A 15131-nucleotide genomic window follows, 5' to 3' on the forward strand; every position below is an offset into this window, starting at 1 on the left:
ATTCACTTAGTTGACCTATCCTGCCTTCAGATTCTGTAACAGCATACCATTGGTATTTTCCCACCATCCCTGGCAACCCTGAGAAATCTCCTGTACTGGTTCATCTCATCTATCTGATATCTAAATTTTGGACTGCCTTACAACAAAGTCCAGTCACTCTTCTTCTATCAATCTATGAAGAAAAAGATCTAGATTGTCTTGTTCAGTGCCTACTTACAATACTGGTCAAGAAGCATTGGTTAAATGGATAAATTAGTGCCATGTGTGCAAGACCTCCTTCTTTTATCTATTGCCTTTGCCATTCGTTCTTACATTAGTATGTGCCCACAGCTGGTTCTGTGGGCACATAGTAATGCAAGAAAGAGGCTTCCTAAATTATGTTTCTAGGGAACACTGATTTTGGGTAACATCGAAGACAGTTTCCTGAGCTCTGACATCTGCATTTACAATGGTTGACATCAGGACTTTGAGGTAGCAGTCAATATCATCAAAGGTATCCAGAGCCGGAGCAGAGAATTATTGAACGGTCATGACAATTGAGGGACTTGTTTCCGGGGATCCTTGAGATCTCCCCAGGGAAATTCCTGAAATATTTGAAAGAAACTGAAAGAGAGGCTAGAGTGCCAACAATTTCTATGGTAGAGAATAAAAATGGGCAAATAACACTGCTGAAATTGTAACCATCCCTACCTCTTGACTAGCATGGCCTGAGAAATACAAATGATTTATCCGTTGTCTAGGTACTTCATCATCTGAGCACACTTGAGAATCTCTGACATATACCAAAGTTCTGGTTTATTTGGTTTACCCTACAGTACTTCCAGAAGGCTGAGGTCTAGATAAAATGCACTTTTATAAGGCTGGAGGCTTCCCTGTACAGTTAATTGCCTACTATTTTATGGATGGGCTAAGAAGAGTGAATTGTGGTCCCTGAAGAGGACTATTAAAAACAGATCAGCAGAGAAAGTGAGTGAAATTGTCTCCCAATTCTTTGTGACAAATAGTAGAATATATTCCACTAAAATGGGTAATGCAAGGCATGAATAAGTTTCACCATGTAGAAAAATATCAACTATAAATTATTCAGCACAAATCAATGTTGAAAGATACTTTAAAGTTAATTAATTCTCCAAAATCGAGATAGACGCAGAATTTTACATACAAGATTCCTACAGGGAAGATGATATGTCCATCATCACACTTCAGAAAATTTCACTGGACTCTCAATCAGAAAACCAAAGTTCAAATTATGACTCATTTCAGTTATTTTCCATCACAATTACAATACAACCCAAACTTTGCCATGGTTTACCCACCATAGGCCTTGGGGCCTTTGTGACAACTGTTACCTCTGCCTGGAACTCTTTTCATCCACCTTGATCGGGGCCTCTATTCACAGCTAGCTCTTCCTACTCAACAAGCAGGCCGCAGCTCAAATATCTCCTCTACAGAGCCACCTCCCTGACCGCCCACCTAATGTAACCCCTCAACCCTATACACACGAGATCTCATTATCCTGTTGTATTCTCTTTAGAGGCTTATCACTATCAAAACATGTCATATTCATTTATTTGGCTCCCTTGTTTATCTCCAGTCTCCCCCAGTGCAATATAAAATCCATGAGGTAACAATCTCTAATCTCAAAATCTGTAACAATGTTTGGCCCATACTAAGTGCTGAGGAAATACTAATTTCATGACTGAATGAAAGAATTAACCATAACCCATCATAATTAAACATCAGTCATTATTTATTAGTTTTTCATTAAAAATAATGCAAGTACATGGAATTAAATTTTTAAATATCATAAAATAAATAAAAATTTCAAACAGAATTGAAATAAAAAGTTAAAGTTGCTCCTTCTCCATACTTTACATTGGTCTTTCCTTAGAGTTGGCTATTCTTTAGTGTTTTCTCTTTTTGGCTTTTATTCTGACTATCTTCTTAAATCTAAATAATATTCTTAAATTGTATTTGTTGATTTTTTAACTTCAGGTAGTATCTATTGACTCTCTTCTATAAAGAATTAGAAATCTCTTACAATACTTCCTTCCTTGTTCCTGCCGTTTGTTTTTACTTACATTTTTTTTTTCTATTGATCATCTTCATGACTTTAACATAAGATATAAAAACCTCAATTTTGTATTGTTTCAACTTCAGAGAATAACTCCTAACTCTGTATTATGCAAGATGAGGAAAGTAGTATACCTCTTTCCATGTACATCTTCTTCCTCCTAACACTTCCCAAATTCTGTCAACTATTAGGGTTTTTTTAAATAGTCTTAAGTATAGCCATGACTTTTTCACACTTCGAGGATTGGTTAATTTGATTCCACATAACAAGCTCAAATGTATTATCTCTAGTGATACCCCATTAACCATGCCTTATTTTAATTTTCCTCATATTTGGACCTTGATTTTTTGGTACAGATTTTGTTTGGCTTTCATTTTTCCTGACTTGAAAAAAAAAAACTTGCGAAATTACTAAGATATTCGAAAATGTTACACATACTGTTGGTGGAAGGCTTCAATGTGTGCCAACTCGACTACAAGAACTGTCAATCCGAGATTTTTTTTTCATTGCAATCCTACTGATTTTTGTATTCCATATTCATTTGTTTCTGATTCCTTCCCTGTTTTCCTTGAATATTTCCACAAGGATTTTATTTTTTTTCGAGATAAGAAGCATGGGAGTAAATTCTGAATGCATGTATGTCTGAAAAATCTATTCTGCTTTCATACTTGATTCATAATTGTACTGATTATAGACTTATAAGTTTAAAATCATTTCCTGTCATAACTTTGAAGGAGTCCATCGTCTTCAAGTATCCAAAGGATGTGTCCACAGCCTGAAGAGATGTCTAATAGCTTGACTCCTCTTCCTTTGTAGGGGACCTATTTTTGTTGTTGCTCTTTTTTTCTTATGGAAGTGTAGGGGTTCAGAACAAGCCTCTCTAAAATGTGCCAATTTTGCATGAGAATTATTTTGAGCTAAAGGCAATAGAGACCCTGTGGGTTCAAGAGAAACTACTGCCCCTCTCAACTACCTGGAAGAATTTAAATTAGGGATTTCCCCTGGAAAATAGTTATTATTGGAGATAATTTTATCTAAGTGACCCTATGTCTATGGCAGGGCAAATATCTCATTACCAAACAGCTGTTCTTATCATCCTATGAATAAGCTTCTTGTCCTTGGAAGCCCCAGGCTCCTACCCCATTCCTTAGATCAGGATTGCATATATATACCTCATTTTACCTTTGACGGGGGGAGGTGGTCTCTGAACCTCTCATGTATGTGGGAGTCCCATACATACAAAATTAAATTTGATTTTCTCCTGTTAATTTGTCTCACATCAATTTAATTCTTAGACCAGTCAGAAAAACCTAGAAGGGTAGAGGAATGTTTTCTTTCTCCCCAACAGAAGATTTTAGGATTTCTCTTTATCCTTGTGTTTTAGAAATGCATGAAAATGAGTTCAAGATTGGGTTTTTGTTGTTGTTGTCATTTTCCCTTTCCTCCTGTTCTATACTCTGTAGAATTTAGCTAAATTCCATAAATACCCTTTTCTTTAGCACTGGGTATTTTTCTATTACTTCTTTAATAATACTATTTTCTTCTCTCATTTTGTAATAAGAATTTTCATTCCAAATATATTGTTTTGACCTTGTGTCTTCTGGATTGATCTTCTAGAGCTCAACATTTTCTCTGTTTTTCTGTTTTTCAGGTTTTTTGTGTATGTTTTTTTTGTTTTCATCGTTGTTCTTTGTCTTGTTTTGCTATATGTTCTTGATATTTTTCTCAACTTTTTCTTCTGGCCCTTCCATTTCATTTTTATTTAAGTAATAATGTTTTTTAATTTTGGGGAGCTCCTTCTCAGTCTTTGAAAGTTTGCTTTCACTGCAGTTGGTTTATTGTTCTTGCTTTATAATAGTTATACTACCTTCATATATCATTTTGAAACAATTAGCAAAATTCTTATAAATTTAAGAAGACCATATCATATATTGTCTAAACTGGGACACTTTTGACAGTGAAAGAGGTGTGTTATCAATCATAAACTAGGAAAACAGAAAGCAACATTATCTGGCAAACTGGGAGGTATTATTAGAATCATTTTTATTTTCTGATGACCTATTTCCTCTAAGTTAGATGTTTTGTTTGCCCTTCTTGATATGACTTCTTTGTGCAGCTGTTTTTCCCCAAATGTCTGGTTATCTGTTTTAAATTGTTTATAAAAGAGAAGCTCTTTGACATAGTTTAGCATATGTAGGTTTTCTCTAACATCACTCACCTTTCCCTTAAATAGGTGAAGTAACCACAAGCTCTGTGATCTTGGGTGGGTTTTTTGGCCTGCAAACATCACTATAGGTACACAGGTAGGGAAGTGTCAAAGGCCAAAATATGGAGTCCTGTTCAGGAACTCTATCCTCACTCTGAAAGCCTTGACCTTCTAGGGCAATTATTCAGTTTCCTTAAGATTGTTTGTCTGATTTAAGCCTGAGGACAATCAAATCTCTCAGTTCCTGTCTCTTCTCGCACACCTGCCATCCTTGCTCTCAGTAGTTACTGTTTTGCATTGGTTTTTCTCTGGGGAAGAAAAAAACTGGTTCTCACTTCTGCTTCAGTCATTTGTTGTATAGGCTTGGACTTCAGCTCCCTGTTCTGCATCTTATCCACCACTACAAAACCGTCTACCTGTCATCTTCTTGAAATGTACCAAACTCTGACTGACTGATGTCTCTGCTATCATTCTCAGCACTTTTTTGCTACAGTAATTTCTATGTTTTTCAAAAGGAAGAGAACCAGTGTTTAATGCTCTACTATTCTCAGTGAAAACCTACCATTTAGCAAACATTTCCTAATAATATTTACTGGGTGAAATTTATTTCCCAAGTAAATTTAAGCACCAAGAACTATTTTATCATAGATGTAGAGATACAATAATAAATAAGACATGGCACCTCAAAATCTAATGAGCATTTTTTTTTACCACTCTGAACTTTGATTCTTTAATATTTAAATGAGGAGGTAGGGCTGACTATGAATTTATCACTTTGTATTTTTAGATCAAGAGCCTATAGGATCTTCCTCCAAAGTAGCATCTCTCGAGAAGAATCTTCTTTAGGTCAGTGTCCTGCTTTCCAGCCCACTGGAGTTGTAGCCCTGCCCCCACTGTAGGAAGGAGGCAACCCTGCTCCTTCAGTTCTGTGGGGTGACCACACCCCTTCAGCTATGGGAGGGGGTGTGATCTGGTTCCTTTGGCTCTCACTGAAGGCTTCCGCCAGGCCTGTGGTGGGAGTGGCCACCCTAGGATCTCTGAGTTGCCTTCAGAGTCATTCTTTCCCTTATTTGAAGAAGAGCTCACATTTGCAGCCACATAGCTCTAAGGTCTGGTCCTGTAGAATCCAAGAAGTCCGACAGCCTTCCTTCATTCTGTTCTACTTTCTCTGTCCCGTTTTCTTCAAACTGGCAATATCTCTGCTGGTATATTCCCATCTGTATTCCTGGCTTCTGCTTAGATGTCTGTTTAAGTCCATGAGTTACACTCATGATCTTTTTGTCAAATGGTTAATGTTCTCTTCAGAACATGCATTCTCGTTTGTTTTTTATGGTGGGATTTTTTTTTTTCAATATGGATAGGTTGAGAATTTTCTAAATCTCCAAATTCTGGTTCCTTTTTGATTAACAATTCCTTCTTCAATTCATATCTCTCCTTTAGAATTTTACTGTAACGTAGTAAGGAGGACCCAAGTTACACCTTTAATACTTTGCTTAGAAATCTCTGTAGCTAGATATCCCATTTCATCACTTACAAGTTCTACCTTCTACAAAACAGTAGAACACAATTCAGCCAAGTTCTTTGCATTTTACAACAAGGAGCACTTTTCCTCCAGTTTCCAACAACCTATTCATCATTTCTGCCTGAGACCTCACCAGAATGCCCTGTAACATCCATATTTCTACAAACAGTTCCTTCAAAGCAATCTCAGATTGTTTTCTAACAAAGCCTCAAAACTCTTCTAGCCTCTACACATAACTTTGTTCCATGGCCACTTCCACATTTTTAGGTATTTATTACAGCAGCACCCCACTCTTAATACTGAATATGTCAGCTGGGGCTGACATAACAAAACACCATAGAATAGATGGCTTAAACAACAGAAATTGATTTTCTCACAGTTCTGGAGGCTGGAAGTCCAAGATCCAGGAGTCAGCTGATTCCATTCCTGGTGAGCTCTCTTCCTGGCTTGTAGACAGTTGGCTTTTTGCTCTGTCCTCACTTGATAGAAAGAAACAGAAAGAGAGAGAGGGGGATCTCTGGTGATTCTTCTTATAAGGACACATCCCATCAGATCAGAGCCCCACCCTTAAGACCTTATTTAAAATAATTTAAAATTAATTGGTTCCTGGGACTTCCCTGGTGGCGCAGTGGTTAAGAATTTGCCTGTCAATGCAGGGGACACAGGTTCAATCCCTGGTCCGGGAAGATCCCACATGCGGCAGAGCAACTAAGCCTGGGTGTCACAACTACTGAGCCTGTGCTCTAGAGCACACGAGCCACAACTACTGAAGCCCACGTGCCTAGAGCCCGTGCTCCACAACAAGAGAAGTCACCACTATGAGAAGCCTGCACACTGCAACAAAGAGTAGCCCCTGCTCGCTGCAACTAGAGAAAGCCCATGCACGGCAACAAAGACCCAATGCAGCCAAGAATAAATAAATAAATAAATTTATAAAAAATAAAATAAAATTGCTTCCTTAGTCCCAATATAGTCACATTGGTGGTTAGGATTTCAATATATGAATTTTGAGGGTCAGAAATATTCAATCCATAGCAGGCATGTTCAGGTCTTCCAAATAGTATTTCCTATTGATTCATCTCATACTGATCCAGTCACAGCTTACATTCAGTACATAACAGGAATTAAAAAACAATACCAAAGAGAGTAAGTTAGATTCTACCTTCAAAGAGAGATCAGAAAAAGAAACAATAACTACAATAAAAGACAATGTATTTTTTTTCCTTAAGAGAACTGGAGACAATGTGTCATGAGGTTTTAGTAGAAAGAAAAATCAGTAGAAGGGATTCAAAAAAGCTTTGTGGAGAAGGTCATGCCTGAGTAGGGATTGAGATTTCAGGTGGGAGGATTTCAGGATTGAAGGGACAGTTTATAGTGAAAGGAAACTGCATAAGGAAAGGATAAAAATGAAGAAAGTGTAGACTCAATAGGGAAACAAGTAATCCAATATTGCTAAAACACAGTTCGCATAAGAATGGAAGTGAACAATAAAGCTAGAAAGGAAGTAGGTAACATGTTATGAAAGTCTTGAATGCTAGAGTGAGAAATTCATAATTAATTGAGTAGGCAATGTGAAACAACTGAAAATTTCTAGAGAAGAACAATGTGACCAGAGGCAGTGTTCATATTTTATAATTAAGTAGCAAAAATAGGAGCACATCTGCCAATTATAATTCAGCAAAGAGCAATGAAGAGGGTTGCAATTAAAAGTCTTTTGCAATGAAATTCACCTTAAACTCATGAATAGCTTAAGTTTTATAAGATTATCCCATAAAGAAGCCCAACACCCTCAGTATTACTATTTCCCATTATATTTTAGCATTTGAAGCAGCGCCTGGCACATAGTAGAAATGCAATATATGTCTTGAATGGATAAGTGAATACTCTGAAACATTTACATAAAAACCTTAGTTATTCCTTAACATCACATTTACTTCCCTCAAGAACACCAGATGTGCAGATAAGAAATTGTATTCTCCGCTTTATCATAAAGGCTTATCTGGTATTATTCATTGAGAAATATTACTTTCCACTATAAAGGTTGATGCGACTCACTCCTAAATTCTGCCCCTCATATGTGTATTTAAAAATTATAAATCAAGCTAAAAAAACTCAAATAAAATGTCATATTTTCCTACGTTAGAAAATGTATCTTAATAATAACCTAAAAGTTTAGGTTTGTATTTTAGAAATCCAGATTTCCTTGGGGTTCTGTACTGAGATGTGGCTACACAGGAAGAGCCAGCTTCTGGCCCTCAGTCCATGGCACCCTCCCTTCTTTTTCCACATCCTGCCCCACAATAGGCCATTTGCTCATGCAGGTGGTCACCCAGCCTTCACAGCTAAGACTGTCATTCTACTTACCACACCTCTAACTGCTGTCCCTAGGCCACCCCTAAAGCCAAGGTATGGACACGCCAGCAGAACAGTCCAGCACTCAACAAGATGGACCAGAGAAGAGAACTGTGCAAACCCAAGAAGAGAGCTTAGGGACATCTGGATGGGAAAGCCTGGGGGTCCAGGTGTTCTTCATGTGTTTTACAAGAGAATGGATAGACTACTTCTCTTCTGTTGACTGAAAGAAAAATGCACAACGAAAGAGTTGTGACTTAAGTTTTATTGAGGATCTTACTGAGGACTATATACCCTGGGAGACATTCTCTTATATACCTCTGAGGAACTGCTCCAAAGAGGCAGTGGGGGAAGCCAGTGTATGTTGTAATTGTTTTTTGGCTAGGGGATATGTGCAGTCAAGTATACATCTTGGTAAAAATTATTGCCAGTCATAAAGAACAAATATCTGAAGTGAATGATTTTAGTGCTTTTCTATGTATGGGAAGATGCAAGGAGCTGGGTTCATTAAAATTCTTTCTGAAATACATCTAACTATATAAGCGTCCTGTTTGTCCAAAGCACAGAGCATCCTGTAATTGTCTTTCATTTCCTGTCTAAAGCACAGAGTGCTTCTTGCTGTTATTGCCTTAACCTCTTCCGTCTAAAGCACAGAGTGCACTGTTGCTACTGCAGCAGGTTAATCTTTGCAGACTTGGTTGGTGAGCGAAATGCTCTTTGCTCTTCTTTGTTTGCACTTCCTATTGGCCCCATAGACACCTAGGCCTGTAGGCCTGCATCTGGCTGGAAATAACTCAGAGTTGGGCTCTCAACAGCATACAGCCAAGGATAGCGGCCTCTTGCTCAAGTTTCGGAGTAAGTATCACCTGGAAGATACTTCAAATTTCAAAAAATACTTAAGTGGACGTAAAAGGAACCTGGAAATGTATTTCAATGGCTATGGTGCCCCCCACTTAAGCACTTTAAGGGGAAGCAGAAAAGAGGAACCCTTGTAACAGCACATTTTGGAATTAAGTATTACATAGATATCAGTTTGGATTACCATGCAGGGTGGGCAGAAAGAAGATCCAATAAATAAAACAGAGAAGAGGTACACTAGATGAAAGTCTCCTATTAACTAGAAATATAATCAAAGCTTTGTCCATCAATACAATCTCCAGTTGAAGATTTAAGCCAAGGATTCAATTTTTATTTCAGTAGACAGAGCAGTTAGATCTGGCTATATTTCACCTTTTACAAGGATGCAAAAAGGAAAACAAAAAAATAAAGGAGAGACTTGTGGAGGAAAAAATGGTGTAAGGTAAAAGGAAATACATCCTGAGGGGTTTCAAAAGGTGTGTTAGCAGAATTAGAAGAATGTGTCTGAAACCTGGCTCACATCCTAGAAAGAGTAAAAGATCTGGCCTCTATAAATTGGGAGATGAACATATAAAGGGGAAAATAGTGAAATGAAAAGGAAACAGAAAAATGAAAATTAAATAAAAATTTAAAACAAAAATAAAATAAAAACAATGAAATTGAAACAGGAGGGAAGGGGGCAGGGCACAACCTTTAAAAGAATGACATAGCCATAGGACACGACATAAACTGATTAGAACAAAATGGGTCCAAGATGGTGGACAAGTTGACTTCCACTAGACCTTGAGCCTCAGTATACACTCTTTGTAACACATCAACAAGCTAAATGACACACCCACAGGCTCCATGACAGTTCCAAAGCCAACCATAAAGGTCAAAAAGTGGGCGGTAGCCCAATTTCTAGAAATCCCCACCCCTTCCCCAAAAGAGCTGGAATACTCCTCTCACTCATTAGCCTATGAAATTACCCACCCCTATACAAACTGACAACCCCATACTCTGGTGCCACTCTCCCCTTCTGAGATGGCCCACACTCTGTCTGTGGAGTGTGGTTCTCTCTAAGTAAATTCACTTCTTACCTATCAGTTTGTCTCTCACTGAATTCTTTCTGCAATGAGACATCAAGAATCTGAGCTTCATTAAGTCCTGAGACCAGGTGTGTGATCTCAGTTAAGATGGTAGGTTCAAGTCCCAATCTAAGTTGCACAGTTTCAAAATGAAAGATAACAGAATAAGATGAAAAAGAAGATGAATGTGATAAAGGATTTCAGAAAATCTAAAACCATAATATAATAACTAACCTAAAATGAAGGAAGTCAAGAGTAAAATCAAAATCTTGGACACATGAATCACTGAATATGAGAAACTTGCTAAGAATACAGAAGAAAAATGAAAAGAAATTAAAACAATAAAATATAATATTAAGTTATTCTACTTAATAACTCCTACAGTAAAACTGAATTAGAAATTATCTAGATGTTAAAAACAATGAAAATGCTAAAACTGAACTCAGGAAAACTCAGAGCACTAACAGTATTTTTAAATACAGTAAACAGAAAATAAAGAAGTAAACGTTGAGAATAACAGAAGCTAGGAAAAGAAAAAATGTGCCCACAAAAAGCAGGAAAATAAAAAAGAATTAAAATTTAAAATTAATAGTAAATTAGAAAACATAGTAGGGTAAATATGTAAGTTCAAGAACTGGTTCCTTTGGAGAAAATTACACACTATGAAATGGCAAGAGTAATCTAAAAAACCAGGAAAAAAAGCACAAATATACAACAATTAGAGTAAGAAATAATGATGAAAACTACCGTCTACTTGATGTCTGTGTGCTGGAAACCTTGTTGACTGATTTACAATCATTAGCACAATCAACCAGATAGATATCATTTGTATTCCAATTTTCAGGTGGGTAAATAAGCCTCAGAGCATTAACAAATGTGTTCAAGCCACAAGGCAAGCAAATAATAATGCCAGTACTGAAACTCTGCAGATCTGTAGCCTGCAATCCCAACCATTATGAAGTCAAATACCAACTTAGAAAAAATTATTTATGACAGAAAACTATGTGCCACTCGACTGAAAAAGACTTCAGAAAGAAAAGGATACATTGCTAAGAAAACATAAATTATCAAAAGGTATGAAAAATTCAATAAAGAGACCAGCTGAATTTAAAAAACCAACTTAAAAACCTATACTTCAAAAGCTCTGAATCCAGGTATTTTTAGAAATAAGTTCTAGAATAACTTCAACCAGTAGATCATCCCTATCCCACTCATTTTCCAGAGCAGACAAAAATATGAAAAACTACTCAACTGGTATAAAACCAATCTAATTAGCTGATGTCATAGACCAAACATGAGTGCCATGAGGAAAATGAAATCAAAATTTAATTATGAATACCTATACAAAATTTACAAATACGTACAACGTTAGAAATTGAATCTACCAATGTAAAGCTTTCCCACTAGAAATGTCCAGAAAATTGTTAATAGCTGTGCCGCAAACTGGATACAGGTGTGCTGGGGAGCAGTGGTTTCTGTCAGCCCAGGAGACAGCAGGACAAGGCTTGGGTAGCTCGAGCCCAACACTTTGTGCCTCAGACATTGACAGTCTTGTTGGCGGGGTGAGAAAATCTGAGCTAGGTAGATGAGTGGGGTGAAGGTAAGCCATAGGGGGTTTCCCTGGCAGGAAACTAAATAAGAAAAAAATTTTAAATTAATAGTAACATAGAAAACAAAGAGAGTAGGAGAGAACAACAGAGCTGTTGCCTCTGACAGAAAGCAAAATGTGGGATGAGTTTTGCTAGCAATTGCTGTTCTTCTACAACCTGCTGAGCGTAGCCAAGGAGATGCCACCACCTGGATATCAACTTCAGCAGTCATATGCCTGCTCAGGGATAGGCAACAGGTTCACCAAGGCAGGACAGAGGTATCCTGGGGGCGCACCTCCAAGCTGTGGACCCAATGTCCTTGTGGCTCAAGTTTTTCCGAGGGCTTCAACCCAGTGATGAGGGACTGTTCTTAGAATGGATATATGTTCTTCAAATAAAAGCCTCACCATTATTTTGAAATATTTAATGTTAAAAAGTTTGAATGGATTCAAAATTCACTCTCAATTATCACAAGGAATGTCAACATTATATGTCAATGAAATAAAAGGTAGTAAATCTTTAGCTTGCAAAACAATTTCAATTGTTAAAATATAAACATTTTTAATGAATATAAAATGTTTTAGAATTTAATTATCTACCTGTATGAATAAAGTTTCTGGTTGATGACAGTCTACAAGAATTTAAAGAGAACATCACCAAGCCTTCCTGAGGGAACTGTGTATAACCATTTCAAACATAAATTCCTGAAATATATTTTGCCAGATAAATAAGTAGCTCATTTAAACAGTAGCTCATCGAAATATATAAGATATGAATTACTACTATTTTCTGCCTTCAATTGGCAAAGATTAAAAAGGATAACCACATATAATTCGGAATCCTAACAACCACAACGACACACCTCTGTGTACAGCCTGGAATTCTTAAGAACTGAACTTAAAATAATAATTGGAAGAGGGATCAGAGATGTATATTCAAGGTTGTTCAGCTATCTTTTAATAACAAAAACCTAAGAAAACAAACAAACAAAACCCTCAATGTCCAACAACAGGAAACTGGTTAAACATGATATATCCATAATATTAAAACACTATATAGTTAATTTTTAAAATAAAAAGACTTTTAAATACTTTTATAAGACTTTTAAAAGACTTTATATTTTTGAGCAGGTTCACAGAAAAATTGATCAGAAGGTATAGAGAGTTCCCAGTTACCCCAAAGTCCATGGTTTACATTAGAGTTCACTCTTGTACATGCTATGAGTTTAGACAAATGTATAATGACATGTGTCCATCATTATAACAGACAGATACATTTAGCGGATATTTTCTTATTTTACACAATCATTGGTAACTTCCTTTTTCACTAAATATCTGTTTAGGTCCATATAGACCCACCTTACATTTTGATAACATTATAGAAACTCATGAACATCTGTAGTTTAATTAGAAATGCTTTATTGATGGACATTTAGTTTTTAGTCTACATTTTTTATCACAAAAAGGGTACAATATATATTCTTGCTCATATATATTGCCATTTCATGTACAAAGTTCTGGAGATCATATGTATAACGTCTAGGTGGTATAGTAAAAAGATCATTGTCTTTGGAAACATAAACATTTTTCTTTCAGTTACAGTTGCATCATTTGCAATTTAAACAACTTTGACCAAGTGAATGGTTGCATCATCAATAAATTGGTGGCAATGATAATCTCTTCACAAGATTCTGAATATAGAATTACATATATAAAGTTTATTATATTTTTTTTCTATTTTTATTTTTATTTATTTTTTTAACAACTTTATTGGAGTATAATTGCTTTACATTCTTGTGTTAGGTTCTGCTGTATAACAAAGTGAATCAGTTATACGTATACATATATCCCCATATTCCCTCCCGCTTGCGACTCCCTCCCACTCTCCCTATCCCACCCCTCTACGTGGTAACAAAGCACCGAGCTGATCTCCCTGTGCTATGTGGCTGCTTCCCACTAGCTATCTATTTTACATTTGATAGTGTATATATGTCCAGGCCACTCTCTCACTTCATCCCAGCTTATCCTTCCCCCTCTCCATGTCCTCAACTCCATTCTCTACGTCTGTGTCTTTAGTCCTGTCTTGCCCCTAGATTCTTCAGGACCATTTTTTTTCCTTTTTTTTTTTTTAGATCCCATATATATGTGTTAGCATATGGTATTTGTTTTTCTCTTTCTAACATACTTCTTTGTATGACAGTCTCAAGGTCCATCCACCTCACTACAAATAACTCAATTTCGTTTCTTTTTATGGCTGAGTAATATTCCATTGTTTATATGTGCTACATGTGTCGATGGGTACTTAGGTTGTTTCCATGTCATGGCTATTGTAAACAGAGCTGCAATGAACATTGTGGTATATAACTCTTTTTGAATTATGGTTTTCTCATAGTATACGCCCAGTACTGGGATTGCTGGGTCACATGGTAGTTCTATTTTTAGTTGTTTAAGGAACCTCCATACTGTTCTCCATAGTGGCTGTATCAATTTACATTCCCACCAACAGTGCAAGAGGGGTCCCTTTTCTCCACACCCTATCCAGCATTTATTGTTTGTAGATTTTTTATGATGGCCATTCTGACTGGTGTGAGGTGATACCTCATTGTAGTTTTGAGTTGCATTTCTCTAATGATTCGTGATGTTGAGCATCTTTTCATGTGTTTGTTGGCAATCTGTATATCTTCTTTGGAGAAATGACTATTTAGATCTTCTGCCCATTTTTGGATTGGGTTGTTTGTTTTTTAATATTGAGCTGCATGAGCTGCTTGTATCTTTTGAGATTAAGCCATTGTCAGTTGCTTCATTTGAAAATATTTTCTCCCATTCTAAGTGTTGTCTTTTCATCTTCTTTACGGTCTCCTTTGCTGGGCAAAAGCTTCTAAGTTTAATTAGGTCCCATTTGTTCATTTTTGTTTTTATTTCCATTACTCTAAGAGGTGGGTGAAAAAGGATCTTGCAGTGATTTATGTCATAGAGTGTTCTATGTTTTCCTCTAAGAGCTTTTTAGTGTCTGGCCTTACATTTCACTCTTTAATCCATTTTAAGTTTATTTTTGTGTATGGTATTAGGGAGTGTTCTAATTTCATTCTTTTACATGTAGCTATCCAGTTTTCCCAGCACCGCTTATTGAAGAGGCTGTCTTTTCTCCATTACATACTCTTGCCTCCTTTATTAAAGATAAGGTGACCATATGTGCGTGGGCTTATCTCTGGGCTTTCTATCCTGTTCCATTGAATTATACTTGTTTTTGTACCAGTACCATACTGTCTTGATTACTGTAGCTTTGTAGTATACTCTAAAGTCAGGTAGCCTGATTCCTCTAGCTCCATTTTTCTTTCTCAAGATTGCTTTGGCTATTTGGAGTCTTTTGTGTTTCCATACAAATTGTGGGATTTTTTTGTTCTACTTCAGTGAAAAATGCCAGTGGTAGTTTGATAGGGATTGCATTGAATCTGTAGATTGCT

The sequence above is a fragment of the Grampus griseus genome, assembly GCF_964374135.1.
Source record: "Grampus griseus genome assembly, chromosome: 3".
NCBI classification, from domain to species: Eukaryota; Metazoa; Chordata; class Mammalia; order Artiodactyla; family Delphinidae; genus Grampus; species Grampus griseus.